Below are 14,919 nucleotides of genomic sequence, written 5' to 3'. Positions count from 1 at the left end.
GTTTGGTATATCATATTATTCAAACCTCCACAGTCGGTCATATGTCGGAAGTAGGTATAAATCAAGACTGTCATGATTGGTTGCAGAGGTCTAAGGTGTTGGACATGGCTACAACAATCATGAGTGCTCATAAGTTCTGAGCATTGGACTCAACCTACGCTCACTGGAATCACTTCATGGAATTTATCTCGAGTGATCGTGAGACGGTAATATCATATAAGTCCTCAAACCTAGAGATATGATTTGTTACTTACGAGTTGGTTATGCATTGATTGTACGAAAACGCATTGGTAACTCGATGTTAGAAAACGTGCTTTTGTGTATAATTCAATGAGTGGTAGAACAAACATATGAGTCGAAGTTCATCTGTTCCTTCTTGGATTAGAATCTAATATCTGGGCCCCTCGATGATTTTGTTTTCACCTGTGTACCGGGCCTGGTCAGAACTAAGTTGATGTGTTCAATTAAGTTCTTTGTCAAACAAATCGGAAATCGGGAAACAAACTGTTGGACAATAAGTAAGGCATTGTTCGATGTATTTGTCCGGCTGATATCTAGAATAGAGGATTATATGATCACTTATCTTAAATGGCGTATCAACATCTTCTCAGTTCCAAGAGACATTGAAAGAGCTACGATTGTCGATCGGTTCCTGAAGTACTATAGTTATAGTTATTAGACTTATCCAAGTGGGAGACTGTTGGATAAGCTGTCTAAGTCCATAACTGTTTCTGGTAAGTACTTCACCCGACCCGGCATGGTCCATTTGGGTTGCATGGCACCATGCAATTGGATAGACTAAATGAGAGAAATAACACTTGGAGATTATTAATATATTATAAGCTCTAATATATTAATAATATTATTTGATTAGTTTCATCAAGAATTAATTTAGAATTAATTAAGTGATCAAAAGATAACTAATTAACTATATGGGTTGATTATATAAATCATCCATATCTTGTATAGTGGTCTAAGAGGCTCCATGGATTATCAAGTTGGGTTCCACCTATAGGATGCTCCATGGGAGTTACAAACCCATGGGTCATGGAAATGAAGAGTCATGACACATTAGGGTTTACATGGTGTAACCCTAGATGTGTCAACACTGTATAAGAGTCCCATTCTCCACCAAAATTGGCTACACATATGAAACAAGAGGGCTAGGCCGATTTTAAGAAGTGTGTGTTCTGTAAAAAGTCTTTCCAAGAGCATTTGGTGTTGTGTGAATCATTTGAGGCATCACACTTGGGGTGCTAGGCTCACAAGGTTTCAAGGAACATAAGCAACAACAAGGTAAGTTATTCTATCTTTCATTCAAGTTAAGAATTGTTCCCCATGTATGCTAGATAGGAATATAACCTTGGAATTCAACTTTGCATGATAATTAGATAAACATAGAGCCAAAGTTATTAGGGTTGCATGTACACTTAGGAAGTGTTAGAATGCTCAAAACCCAACACATATGCCCTTGCCTTTTCTTTTTCTTCCAACTCTTGAGCCATTCTAAGATAGAATGCTCTATCCTTGACTACATTGGCCTTACAGTCTTTTGCGAAGTGATTTTCTTTATTGCATTTGTGACAAATCACAACATCAGTCTTGTCTTCTGATTGAGTACCTGAGTCATTGTTCTAAGGAGACTGCGGTGCCTCCTTTGGTTGATTGTTCTGAGAGCCTTTAGGATATCGAGAGTGGTTGTTCTGAGGACTGAAGTTACAGTTGAATGGAGGTTGGTTAATTGTTGATTCTTGCGGAAAGAAGAAGGTGGTATGCGGTTGAACTGTTGGCTAACCAGAGCAATAGCCTTCTGAAATTCTTCATCATCATCATACTCAGAATCTGCTTCGTATGACTGTGGTGGGGTATCATACGATGAAGAGTAGGGTGACTGCGGTGGAGCTTGTGCTATGAGAGCAAGCGATCCTCCGAAGTCAGCACAGTCTTTGAGTACAATGGACTCTTTTGCTTGGAGTTCTCCATAGAGTTTGTAGAGTGATAAAGAGTGAATCTTCTTGTCACCTTGGACTATCATCTTAGTCGTAGTCCAATGTCGTCCTAAGCCATTAAGGAACTGGAGATTGGACTCATGGTTGCTGCGGATGGTACCAGCATTTGATAACTTTGTGACTATCAGGTTGAATCTCTTGAAGGAGTCTTCCAAATTTTCACCCGCATGAGCTTTGAAGTTGTTGAAGTCGTGAGTGCGGTAGTGAGCTTCTTATCTTGTGCTTGTTATGAGCCTTCGTACAGGTTTTTGAGTACATCCCAGATCTCTTTTGCTGACTTGCAGTTTATGATAATATCAAAGTTGTTAGGAGCAACACCACAAGAAATTTCATAAAAGGCAACAACATCATTTTCCATTTTATCAAGATCATCCTTGGTGGGACGGCTCATGGTTGGTTGACCTCCTCCTAGCCTGGTTGTCGCGCCGTCAGTTTGGACTGGTGTGAGGACTGGAACGTGTGGTCTTTCTTCCACGAATCGCCATACATCTCTACCTAGTCTTCTTAAGTACTTCTCCATTCTTTGTGACCAGTGATGATATTCATTTGCTACCAGAATTGGAGCTCTTTTTGAACCACCAACACTATTTGAGATATTCAGAGATAATGATTGTACCATTTCTTTTTTGTTTTATGTTTTATGTTTTTTTTTATTTTTTTATTTTTGAGAAATGAGCTTTAGTGGTATAGAAGGCTTAATGAGAAAATCACAGTTCCGATATTCAAAAAGCAACCACTTTGGCTCTGATACCAATTGTTGAGAGAAAAACTTGGAGACACACTTAAAGAAACGTTAGAGCAAGTATATTGTGGAATAGTTAATCTCAAAGGATCTAAAAGCTCAACAATAATACAGTTAGATAGTTAGATAGTTAGTTTCGGAAAGTAAAGAAATATAAATGACAACAATTGCTATATCAAGAATACACTTAAACTGATTCATAACAAGGAATGCATTCACTCTGAGTTAGTAAGGACGATCAAGTTTAGTGATTAAGTCTAGAAGACTTGCTCCGAAGAGAGGTTATGTTTCAGTACCAGTTTAGAGTGTGAAGAGTAGTAAGATAGAGAAGCGAAGAAGATAACTTAGAAATATATTCAGAATAATTCACAAGTCATCGAGTGATAAGAGAGATGATTGAAGAAGAAATCTTGTGTATTAAGAAGTTAAGATTTCATACAGAATACATTAGAAAGAGTCTTTATTTATAGAGTTTCAGAAATAAAATACTCTATAAGCAGTCGTGCAAGGCATGCTGGATAATAGAGTACATTACATAAAGATATGTAAAGGAAATAACGAAGACTGCGGATGCTGAAGACTTGTTGACTCTTGGTGCTGAGATGATTATTGATGAAGAATAGTTGCGGATGATAGATGATTGTGGTACATTAGTTCTAGAGGGTCACTTTTATGTTTTAACAGTTTGAATGATAGACAAGCTAAAACACTCAAATGGATCTCTGAAGACTAATCTAAACATCAATTATGCAGAATGGTCGGAAATGAGCAAGGAAGAGCAACTTTATAATGGATCCTAAGGGGCCTAATAATAGGCTTTGGAAAAGCTCATGACATGGATTGACCAATCAGGTGTTGACACGTCATCATGACTTAGTCATCAGTTGACACCTTTGCCTTACTTAACCGAGAATGAATGGAATATTCCAATTCCGTTAGGGTTCCATCCAAGTTATGAGTCTTCATAATTCTTGAACCTTCTTGAACAACATTGAAAAAGTGATGAACAACATGAGCATCATGTTGCTCAATTGTCTTCTTAGATGTCATCAACTTCTAAAAGTGTTGTTGACCAAGTTGAGTTGTTTCTTGAGTGCTAGACTACGTCTTGAACTTGAAGATGTACCACCACATGTTCATGATGGACCATAGATTAAATTCATGTTCCTTTGAGCATTTGGACATGCCTTCATTGTACATGATGAGTCATGTGTAGTCTTGTTGACCCATCAATGTGATCATGTTGATCCATTGACTTGAGTTGACCCACCAAGTGTTCCTGTTGAGCCATCAACTCTTGTTGAGCCATAGAGTTGTTAATGAATCAACAATTTTTCTGACGAGCCATCAATTTTCTAGATGGTCCATCAACATCTTGATGCTCCACATATGATCTAGACGTGCCATCTGAGATCATGATGACCCAACTATCTTTCAGCAATTGATCCATGTCAACAGTAGGCTTCAATTGCTTCATGTTCAACTTCAAGTACTCCAATGTCTGATTCTTCAAACACTTGTTGAATCTTCAATATCTTTTCAACCTGAAACATTCTGATAATGTTTATTAGAAAATGTAAATCAATACTCAACTTATTTCAAGTGACAATCACATCAAAATATTACCAACACGGACTGGTCCCAAGAGTAATCCCACACCTTCCTGACCACTGACCAAAAATAATGTCAGGGCAAATGCTAAAAAATATTCATCTGTATTTCATCAAAAGGGTTCATCTCTAGCCCTACCTCGTTCTTCTCAAAAAAACCCCACTGTTCAAAAAACTTGTACTTGTAAAAAAATGCATACTTTTCAAAAACCTTGCACTTTTCATAGACTTCGTAACTTTTCAAAATCTCACAACACTCCAAAATCTCATAAGTACCCAGGTTTAGGATTCAAAGTTGACACGAAATTTGTCCCTACAACCTCGGTTCATGCATCTATGAAAAATCGACATGTAGCCCTGGGCTCCTAACTTGTTTGGGTGCCCAAACTAACCGTGTAAATTTCAGGCAATCTGCAAGGAGGAACAAGTAGAGGAATGCTTACTTGACATTGTCTACTCCTTGCACATGACTAGAAGGATAGAACACCTTCGGGATTTCAAGGCTATCTATAACGGTGGAAATGTCACTTTCGGCAACATTGTGAACAGGATAATCCGACGTTATGGTGTTCTTACTACAGGGAATTTCTCTATCTAAAAGGTTGCTTATGTGGAAGGTCTCAAACATAATCTCATCAGTGTAGGCCAACTATGTAAAGCAAGGCATAGGGTTGAATTTGGCAATGATTACTACTACATAATGACGAGTGATAGAAGCATATGCTTGATCAAATCTAAGTTTGCAGGGACCATGTACCCCTTGGACGTTTCTATAATAATTAGAAAACTGCAACTGTGCTTTCTGTCAAAAGCAGTATCCGAGGTTAGCTAGCTATGGCACCACAAGTAGCTTAACTTTAGATATATCAACAACTTAGTTACCGGAGAACTCGTCCGAGGTCTCCGAATTCTCAAATTCAGCAATTATACTCTGTGCTCTATCTATGAGTGTGGCAAACAATCCAAATCAAGTCTTCCTATGGTGATTGATTCTTCAATCTATGAACCTCTTGAGCTCTTACATATTGATCTATGTAGTCTCGATCACAGGAAATACATATTGGTTATAGTGGATGACTTCACTCGTTTCATATGGATCTTCTTCTTGAGACTCAAGTCTGAAACACCGCAGGTCCTGATCAATTTCATCAAGGAGATTAAATTGCAGATCAAGTTACCAGTACGACGCATCCAAAGTGATAATGGAACCAAGTTCACTAATCATCTACTGAAAATTTACATGGTTTCAAAGGGTATCAATCACAATTTCTCAGCTCCTTACACACCGCATCAGAATGGAGTAGTAGAGCGAAGAAATCAGACTCTGGTGGAAGCAGCCAGATCTATGCTCAACTTTGCAAACCCTCCTCTCTACTTTTGGGCCGAAGCAGTGGCCACAACATGCTTTGTTCAAAACTGAAGCATTGTGTGCAAGCATCTCATCAAAACTCCATATGAGGGCCTCAACAACCACAAGCCGAATGTCCATTTGTTCAACATCTTTGGGTGTAGATGTTTTGTGATCAACAACAAGGATCATCTGAACAAGTTCGCACCGAAGTCAGATGAAGGCATTTTCCTTGGCTACTCAACAAACAAAGTAGCCTATGTAAAGTCCCAATTCTAAGATCCAAATCAGTGATCAAATGATATTGCAATCAATCAGAGTGTAGAAGGAGTAGAAGAAGAATTAACCTAAGCATGCACACATTTGTATCATATAAACATCAAATACACCTTGGAAAATAGACACATACGTTGCCCTAAGACTGACACAGATACCTACTATTTATATCACCCCAACAGCACATGAGTGTTCAGCCACACTCACGTGTGCAGCTACACACAGGGTATGTGACAACCCTATATTTTCCAAAAGCATTGTAACACTCGAAAGCCAAATACAACAGAACTAACCTCGAAAATAAAGTGTTCAAGTATCTAAGTTGGGATGCCTCAAATATTTGATATCATGCCAAGGTTTCCAAAAACATAAAGAACGCTCAAAACCGAGTTATATTGAAGAAATTATAACCACTCGTATATTTACGACACGACGTTAAAACATTATTTGACGTAAAAAGTAAAATCTCAATAAAATGCATTTTAGCCTTAAGTATCTAAACAAAAGTCGTACATCTCGTTGAAAGGTGAGCGTGCATAAAAAGATCGCCCAAATTGGACTTCGTATGAAGAAGTTACGAATTTCCTAAGTTTTGTAACAGTAGTAGAGGGCTAAAAACTCAAATTGAAGATTGAGTGTTAATTAGCTATCGCCACCTAAACGGAAGTTGAAGATCTCCTCAGTGGTAATAAAACGATAAAAAGACAAACGAAAACCGACGTCGAATAAAGAACCTATGAATTTTTAACGAACTTTAGGAGGCCCGGCCTATTAAAAATATATCATTAAAAATAAATTCAAAACTAGCCGACGGAGTCTAAATGAAAGTTGTAGAGCATAATCTCACCTACGCGTGGATATAAAGAACACGAAAAACGGAGCTCGTACGCGAAAGTTACGGAATTTAGAAGAGGACAGGCCGGATTACGCCCCGCGTTCTCTAGGAGTACGCCCCGCGTACTAGACCCAGAGTCGAGTCCCGTCGGCCCGCCCCCTCTATGCTTAGCTAGCCAGGAGTCGTAAGCCATGACGCCATATTACGCCCAGCGTAACGAGGTACGCGCCGCGTACTCCAAAATTACGCCCCGCGTACTCACTCTTCCAGCCCTATAAATAGATGGCATGAGCTTCGAGTTTTGGCACACTTTCACAATTCCTCAGCCATTCTCCCAGCTCCAGTGACCATTTCCTTTCCTTGGTTTCCGCACTCGAGCCCCCGACGAAGGATCTACGCTACAGAGATTCCCGAGAACCCGAAGGCGCAACTTTCCGCGGTCGAAACTCTGCTCAACTCTAGCCTCTCTCTTCAAACTTAACGAGTGAGTTCATACCCCTACTTTTCAATTCTTTTCACGTTTTAGGGGGGGAATACAAGTACATTACAAATCAAAGTATCATTTTATAAACATAATTATAATATCGTTCTTATAGGGTTTTGATACAAAAATAACTTTATGTTTAAAGGGCTATTATATCACCAAGTTGTTATTACCAAATGGGAACATACTTTTTGAGAAACTATAATGAGTATAGTATTCCAGTTATTCATACATTTACACATACATCTCGACAAATGAAATACTTTCAAAAGAAGTAAAGTCTTTATTATCGTAAATCTGTTTATACCAAGTAATGTGAGACATTTAAACTTCAACGTACTCGTATGTATGCATTTCAAGTCCTGTATTATATACCATAATATCTTGTAGAGAGAGCGTGATACTTGTGAATAGATCTATACGGGATTGACAACCCCGCACCTAAACTATTAGCTATAGTTAGACCGACAGGTCTAGGGTGACAAATGTCATAACACTACAACACCTGAAGAATGTTGTTACAGGCCGTCAGTATCAATAGTATGGTTATAAAACTCACATAAAAGTATAAAAACAAGTTTGATTTACGAGATTCATCTATGCATTTCAGTTTTCCATTTTATTGTTAACACAAATCTTATCACTATTATTCAAGTATGGAAAACACTAACGCACTCCAACACGGGAAACTTTTCAAATCATTTATAGAAAATATTGGATTTTCTGAAAACCTCGTTCATCGATTTACTATAAAAAAGGACATACTTTTCAATGCAAAACACTTATGAACTCACCAACTTAATTGTTGACACTTTTTCGAAACCACTTGTATTTCTCAGGGAATCAGTAATACAGGTAACCACCAGCTTTTGGAGAAGGGAACACTAAGAATGTTTTATTATTGAACGTTTATCATCTTATTGTAATATTCTTTTGCTAATATGTATAACGCAACAACATACGTTTTCATTATATATGTGATGGTTGTGTTACTTTCTTTACAATATTCAATGGTTGTGATACTACGTGAAGTCATCCACCCCCGAATGTTTCCGCCATTCTGGTTTGGGGGTGTGACAGATTGGTATCAGAGCATTGTTTATAGTGAACTAAGTATATCGAACCACATACGATATACAAACTATAAATGCAAAGGGGACCAAAAACCCTCTGACGAAACATTTTCATGAACAAAATACTTTCTTTTAAAGATATACATTTTTACAAGCATGCATTAATCTCGTATCATAACAAGTTTTACTAAAAAGTATTAAGGCAAGTTACGACACTACGATTGAGCCCCGGGGTATGTAATCAGGTCGAGAATAAATATAGCCTGATCAACTATATTTATCCTGGATTTGACCAACGTATGTCGAGGAATGGTCGTAGTGGACAACAAGCCAAGAACTTACCAAATACAAATTATTTTAGTTTCGCCAAATTGAAATATTATAGAAGTATTATTAAAAATAGTTGTATAAATTATAGTTAAAAATAGTAAGTCGTTAAATAGAATTTTCTTTTCTTATAAAGTTCTCATACATCTATCCTAGTACAGACAAATGGCCGGATTCCATTTACCAGGAGATCCCTACTACCCAAACCAAGGCAACGGCGGTTGGATAGAAGAAGACCCGGAGGAAGACCCAGAGGAAATCAAAGAAGAGGTCGAGGAAGAACCCGAAGGGGTTATCGAGGGAGAATTCGAAGTCGAAGTCGGAGAGGAATTCGAAGTCGACGAAGAGATCGAGGAGATTTCTAGCGGGACAGACTCCGAGCCAGAAGTGTTCGACCCTCCCATCCCTCATCCTCCCGAAATCAGACCATATCAACCGGGACCCATTCCCATGTGGGGAAGTCACCTCTACTACTGGAGCCGCCAGCAAGGTGTACGCCCTCCTTTCGGAATGTGCCGAGATTTTTACAATGTCAGTGGGGGAAGCTCATCTGATCGAGCACTTCCTGTTATTGTGAACGCTATAGCTACCCAGAACTACGAGACGGACATGCAAGCAGGCAGAGTTCGCGAGGTCAATGCTGCTACCCAAGGTAACGCCGCTGACATCCGCCGTTTGGAAGGACTACATGAGAATACCCAAATCTACACGGGGACACTTCAGAACCAAATGATAACGGCTCTGGCAGATATAATAGAGATGAAGGAACAACAAGCAGATCTTGAGAGGCGACTGATGGGAGTCAAACGGTCGGATGCCGAATCTAGCTCCAAACGCCGCAAGTAGAACTTGTTCGAGCCCCAACAATTTTGTTATAGATTAGGATTTCGGATAAAAAGTTTTTCCCTTATTTCCCTTATTTTCCCTGTTGTATCTGTAATCGGAGACCTCTAGGAGGATCAAATTTTCCAAACAAAAACATGTAATGTAACACACCTCAGGTGTGACCTATATGCATGAATATGAAGTATTTCTTATTTTATACCTCTCAAAAATTACGAGTTTTAAATTTCTATGCCTACCTTGAAACCATAAACTAAAGTCAAAACAAATTACAAGATACAACTAACACACGATTGTCAAAACATTAGAAACTTATAGTATTCATTCTTATTTTTCTCTACCAGAACATGCATCCTCGTAGATCAACACGCAGAAACTCAACTTCAACACCACCTCCACCACCTCCTCCAATTATGGACACCGTTATGTTCCAGACTGCTGTAACCGCTGCTGTAACTGCAGCAATGGCACAAATGAGCAACAACGGATCGGGGGGTGGAACAAACAGTTTTACAAGTGGCCAAGGTCAAAGCCGTTCAGGGGTATGCACTTACAAAGACTTCACCAACGGAAAACCTATTCCCTTTTACGGGACTGGGGGAGTATTGGCTCTATCTCAATGGATAGAGAAAACGGAAGCTGTATTCGAAATCTGTGCATGTCCTGAAGAAAGCAAAGTAAAGTTTGCTGCTTTTACTTTCTCTGAACGCGCCCTGACATGGTGGAACGGCCACGTCCAGACACTAACCCTAGTGGTGGCGAACTCCATGGGTTGGGTAAACCTGAAAAGAATGCTCCTTCGAGAATACTGCCCAAGAGGCGAGATTCAGAAGCTTGAACAGGAACTGTGGAACCTCTCGATGGTAGGTTCGGACATAGCAGGTTACACCAATAGGTTCAGTGACTTAATAACACTCTTCCCAGGAATGTTAACCCTGGAAAGCCAAAAGGTCGAGAGATACATCTGGGGACTATCACCCTAACTTCGAGGAAGTGTATTAGCTTCCAAACCCTTGACCTTCGCCAGCGCCAAGGAACTGGCGCAATCTCTTGTTGATCATGGTGTCTGTCAAGGAGTCACGACTATCATGGATGAACCAACCAAAGGGAACAGCAACAATGAGATCAATGCCAACAACAACAACAAGAAGAAATTTTGGAACAAAAGGAAGGGGCAAACTTCGCAAGAACCTTCAAAGAAGCAAATGGTTGCGATTCATGCTGCTACTATCCCCACCACAACTCCTGCTACCTCTGCACCAACAAAACCATATGCGGGGAATCTGCCCAAGTGCAACAAGTGCAACTGCCATCACCATGGTATTTGTCGCGAGATGCACTGCAAGAATTGTGACAGGAAAGGGCACACAACCCGTTTCTGTAAAGCACCGGCACGACCAATCACTCAAGTTTCGGGCACTGGAGTAAGTCGGGCATGTTATGGGTGCGGAGAGACTGGACACTTCAGGAGGGATTTTCCCAAGGAAAGGAATATTTGCGGTGTGGGGAGAGTGCTGGCAGTAGGACAGAATGAAGCAATAGCGGACCCCACGGTGGTTACGGGTACGTTCCTACTCAACAACACTTATGCATGCATACTTTTTGACTGCGGTACGGAGAGAAGTTTTGTGAGTCATAAATTCAAACACCTACTTAATCAAAAACCCCAACCACTCAATAAAATATTCACTGTAGAAACGGCAAACGGTAAAACAGAACACGCAAACGATTTGTACGTAGGGTGCACACTAAATTTAAACGAGAGCTTGTTTCGAGTCGATCTTATGCCCATTTCCATAAGAAGTTTCGATGTCATCATCGGTATGGACTGGTTGAGCCTTCACCATGCCGATATCCTTTGCCACGAAAGGGTTGTTCGCCTAAATATGCCAAACGGCGAAACTCTTGTCATTTATGGCGACAAACCTAGTTCAAGTTTACAAATCATTTCCTGTATTAAAGCACAAAAGTATCTTTGTAAGGAATATCATGCTTTTCTAGCCCACTTCGTAGACAAGAAACGAGAATCGAAAAACATTAAAGATATTCCAGAAGTGTGCAACTTCCTGGATATTTTCCCAGAAGATCTTCCAGGAATCCCACCGAAACGTCAAGTCGAGTTCATAATCGACTTAATCCCCGGAGCTACCCCTGTAGCAAAGTCACCTTACCGTTTAGCCCCAGCTGAGATGCAGGAACTATCCAGTCAATTAAATGAGCTGCTGAGCAAGGGATTCATCAGACCGAGCTTCTCACCATGGGGAGCGCCAGTCCTATTCGTGAAAAAGAAGGATGGATCCTTTTGCATGTGCATCGATTATCGGGAACTAAACAAACTCACGATCAAGAACCGATATCCCTTACCATGCATAGACGATCTATTCGACCAACTACAGGGAGCAAGCTACTTCTCAAAGATCGATCTAAGATCTGGTTATCACCAACTACGAGTACTGGAGGGAGACATCCCGAAAACGGCTTTCCGAACACGTTATGGTCACTACGAATTTGTAGTAATGCCCTTCGGATTGACGAATGCTCCAGCAGTGTTCATGGATTTGATGAACCGAGTATGTCGTCCCTTCCTGGATAAATTCGTGATCGTATTCATAGATGATATACTCATCTATTCAAGAAGCCAGGAAGAACACAACCAACATCTCCGCCAAGTACTGGAAACATTAAGGGCAGAGAAACTTTACGCAAAATTTTCCAAATGTGAATTTTGGATTCGTGAAGTGGATTTCCTAGGACATGTTGTAAGCAAAGAAGGAATACATATGGACCCCTTTAAGATAAAGGCAATAGATAGTTGGACTACTCCAAGAACCTCTACAGAAATCCGGCAATTTTTGGGACTCGTCGGGTATTACCGAAGATTTATACCGAAATTTTCAAAGATTGCCAAGCCACTTACCACCCTAACCCAAAAGAATGTGACCTTCGACTGGGGAGAAAAACAAGACAGCGCATTTCAACAAAAAGGTGTGTTACGAATGTAAAGAAGAGGGGCACTTCAAGCAAGACTACCCAAGGAAAAATCAAGCAGCAAGGCTAGAGGCGCCGCCAAAGCTAAAGGCAAGAGCATTTCAAATGATCCTTGATGAAGCAGATGGCAATGCAAGGAATCAGGAATGAGGAGTTTATATCCAAAGATCAAGTTATAAAGTAGCGATATGAAAAGTAACATGGGGTGTAGCCTATTAGAGGCATAGTATAGGGTGAACTTGAACTTTGTGTAATCGTTTCAAGGAATTATTATAAACCCTAGTTTTGCTAACTGATGTGTTGAATGATTGTCTGATTTTCTTGTATGGTGACTTGGTCGACTACGGGACAATACTTGGGACGAGTATGAGTAAGTGTGAAAGGTAGTAGATGAATATGATACCGGAAGCACAAGACTCACACTTGGATCAGGGAAAGTCACAAGATTACCAAGAAGCTAGTGATTGATTCCGTTTTGTTTAAGTGTGTCATTACCTTTGTTTCGGTAGTGACTAGTAAGATGTTTCTTGTTCCGACCCTAGTGGTCATATTTAAATTTGAGTTCGACTACGAGGGGTATGTTACGTGGTCTAGAGGACCAAGTTAGATGTAACATCTGACTTAAGTCAGAAGGTTGAAGTTAATGCAATTGATAGTGTCACGCTCGTTGTTAAAAGAAGGTTGTAGGTAGAAATGCTACATGCTGAAATGTGATTATATCACATTAGAATATGAAGGAAGGTATATTCCATTTTGGAATTTAACTCTAAGAGACCCGAGTCTAAGCATTACATCATTCAATGAGAGGTCAGTAGAGCACGACCCATCGGTTTGTTACAATAGATAAATGAAAGTATTTATCCTGAGAAGAAGAAGGAGTCCATGATAACGACTTATTTGGTAACTCGAGGGTTACGATTGAAAGTACAACATAGTACGATAAGCAGATGCAAGATTGGGCATCGTCTGCGGTCAAGAAAGCCATAGAGTTAAATACTCTTTCGAGGAAACATAGAATTTACGGTTATTACCTAGGATGAAGAGATAGCGTATGGAATCATTCCGGGACATAATCATCCTAAGGGGGAGATAATTGTAACGCCCGTAGATCAGGGCTAGTCAATTTAGAGACGGTAGGCGTCAAAAATTAATTTTTGATGAAAAGTTATTTAGAATGAATAATCTTAACTAAGTTATAGTATATGTTACAAGGATTCCGTACATATAAAGAACGCCGAAATCCGAGTTATAATGAAGAAGTTATGATCTGTCGATATTTCGCGACAGAATCGGCACGACACAGCGCGACGTAAAAAGTGAATTTATGTTAGAGTGATATTTTGCCTTAGCAATCTAAATGAAAGTCGTATAATACGTTAAACCATGAGCGTGCATAAAAAGAACGCCCAAATCTGACTTTGTATGAGGAAGTTATGATTTTTCTAAGTTTCGACTTAGCGGTATGCAGCCCGAAATACTCGATTTGAGATCGAGCGGTTTTTAGCTGAAACAATCTAAACGAGAATCGAAGATCTCGTTGTTGGTATCGAAGCGATGAAAAGTTAGGCGAGAACGGACGTCAAACGAAGAAGTTATGAATTTATAACGAAGTTTTCCTGTCCGGGCCTACTAAAAATAAATAATAAAAATAAAGTCAAAATTAGCCGACGAAGTCTAAACGAAAGTTGTAGAGCGTATAATATAAAATCCGTGCTATGTGTATAATATAAAGTTGTTTATATGTGTGGGTGTATAGTCCCTTTCATAAACACGGGTATAATATAAGTATTGTTTGAATGTATTAAGTATATGTTTGGGAGAGTGTGTGGTTACTTTCTTCTAACACATAAATATGAAGTATTTGTTATAAAATACGTGTTATGTGTTTATATATTATTGTTTATTTGAGATGAGTATGGAATGAATGTTTTATATAGTTTTTAAATGAGTTAAACTGTATATGTATTTTATATCTACAAATATATTGGGTAGAACATGGGTAGATGAGATAGTTGGTATGTGATAAAATGATGAGGTATGAAAGATGATTAACAATGATATTGGTAGATGCATCAATTAAAGAATGTCATAAAACTAGCAGATGCGTTTGAGAATAATATCGGTAGATGCACCAAGTAGTGAATGTCGTGATCTTGGCAGATGCACCAAATAGAGATTGTCATAACAATAGCAGATGCGCTTATAGGATAATCTTGGCAGATGCGCTTATAAGATAATGTCAGCAGATGCGCCTAAAAGAGAATGTCATAAACCTGGCAGTCACGCCTCATAGTGTATGACGTAATCCTGGCAGAGGCGCTTAAAGGATGATGTTGGTAGATGTGCCTTATGTAGCAATAGATTTTGTGCTAATTCCTTAGGTC

This window comes from Lactuca serriola, chromosome 4 (genome assembly GCF_051521515.1).
Source record: "Lactuca serriola cultivar US96UC23 chromosome 4, Lser_US96UC23_V15, whole genome shotgun sequence".
In the NCBI taxonomy this organism is placed as follows: Eukaryota; Viridiplantae; Streptophyta; class Magnoliopsida; order Asterales; family Asteraceae; genus Lactuca; species Lactuca serriola.
The sequence above is the reverse complement of the archived record's forward strand: the minus strand, read 5'-3'. Positions refer to the sequence as shown.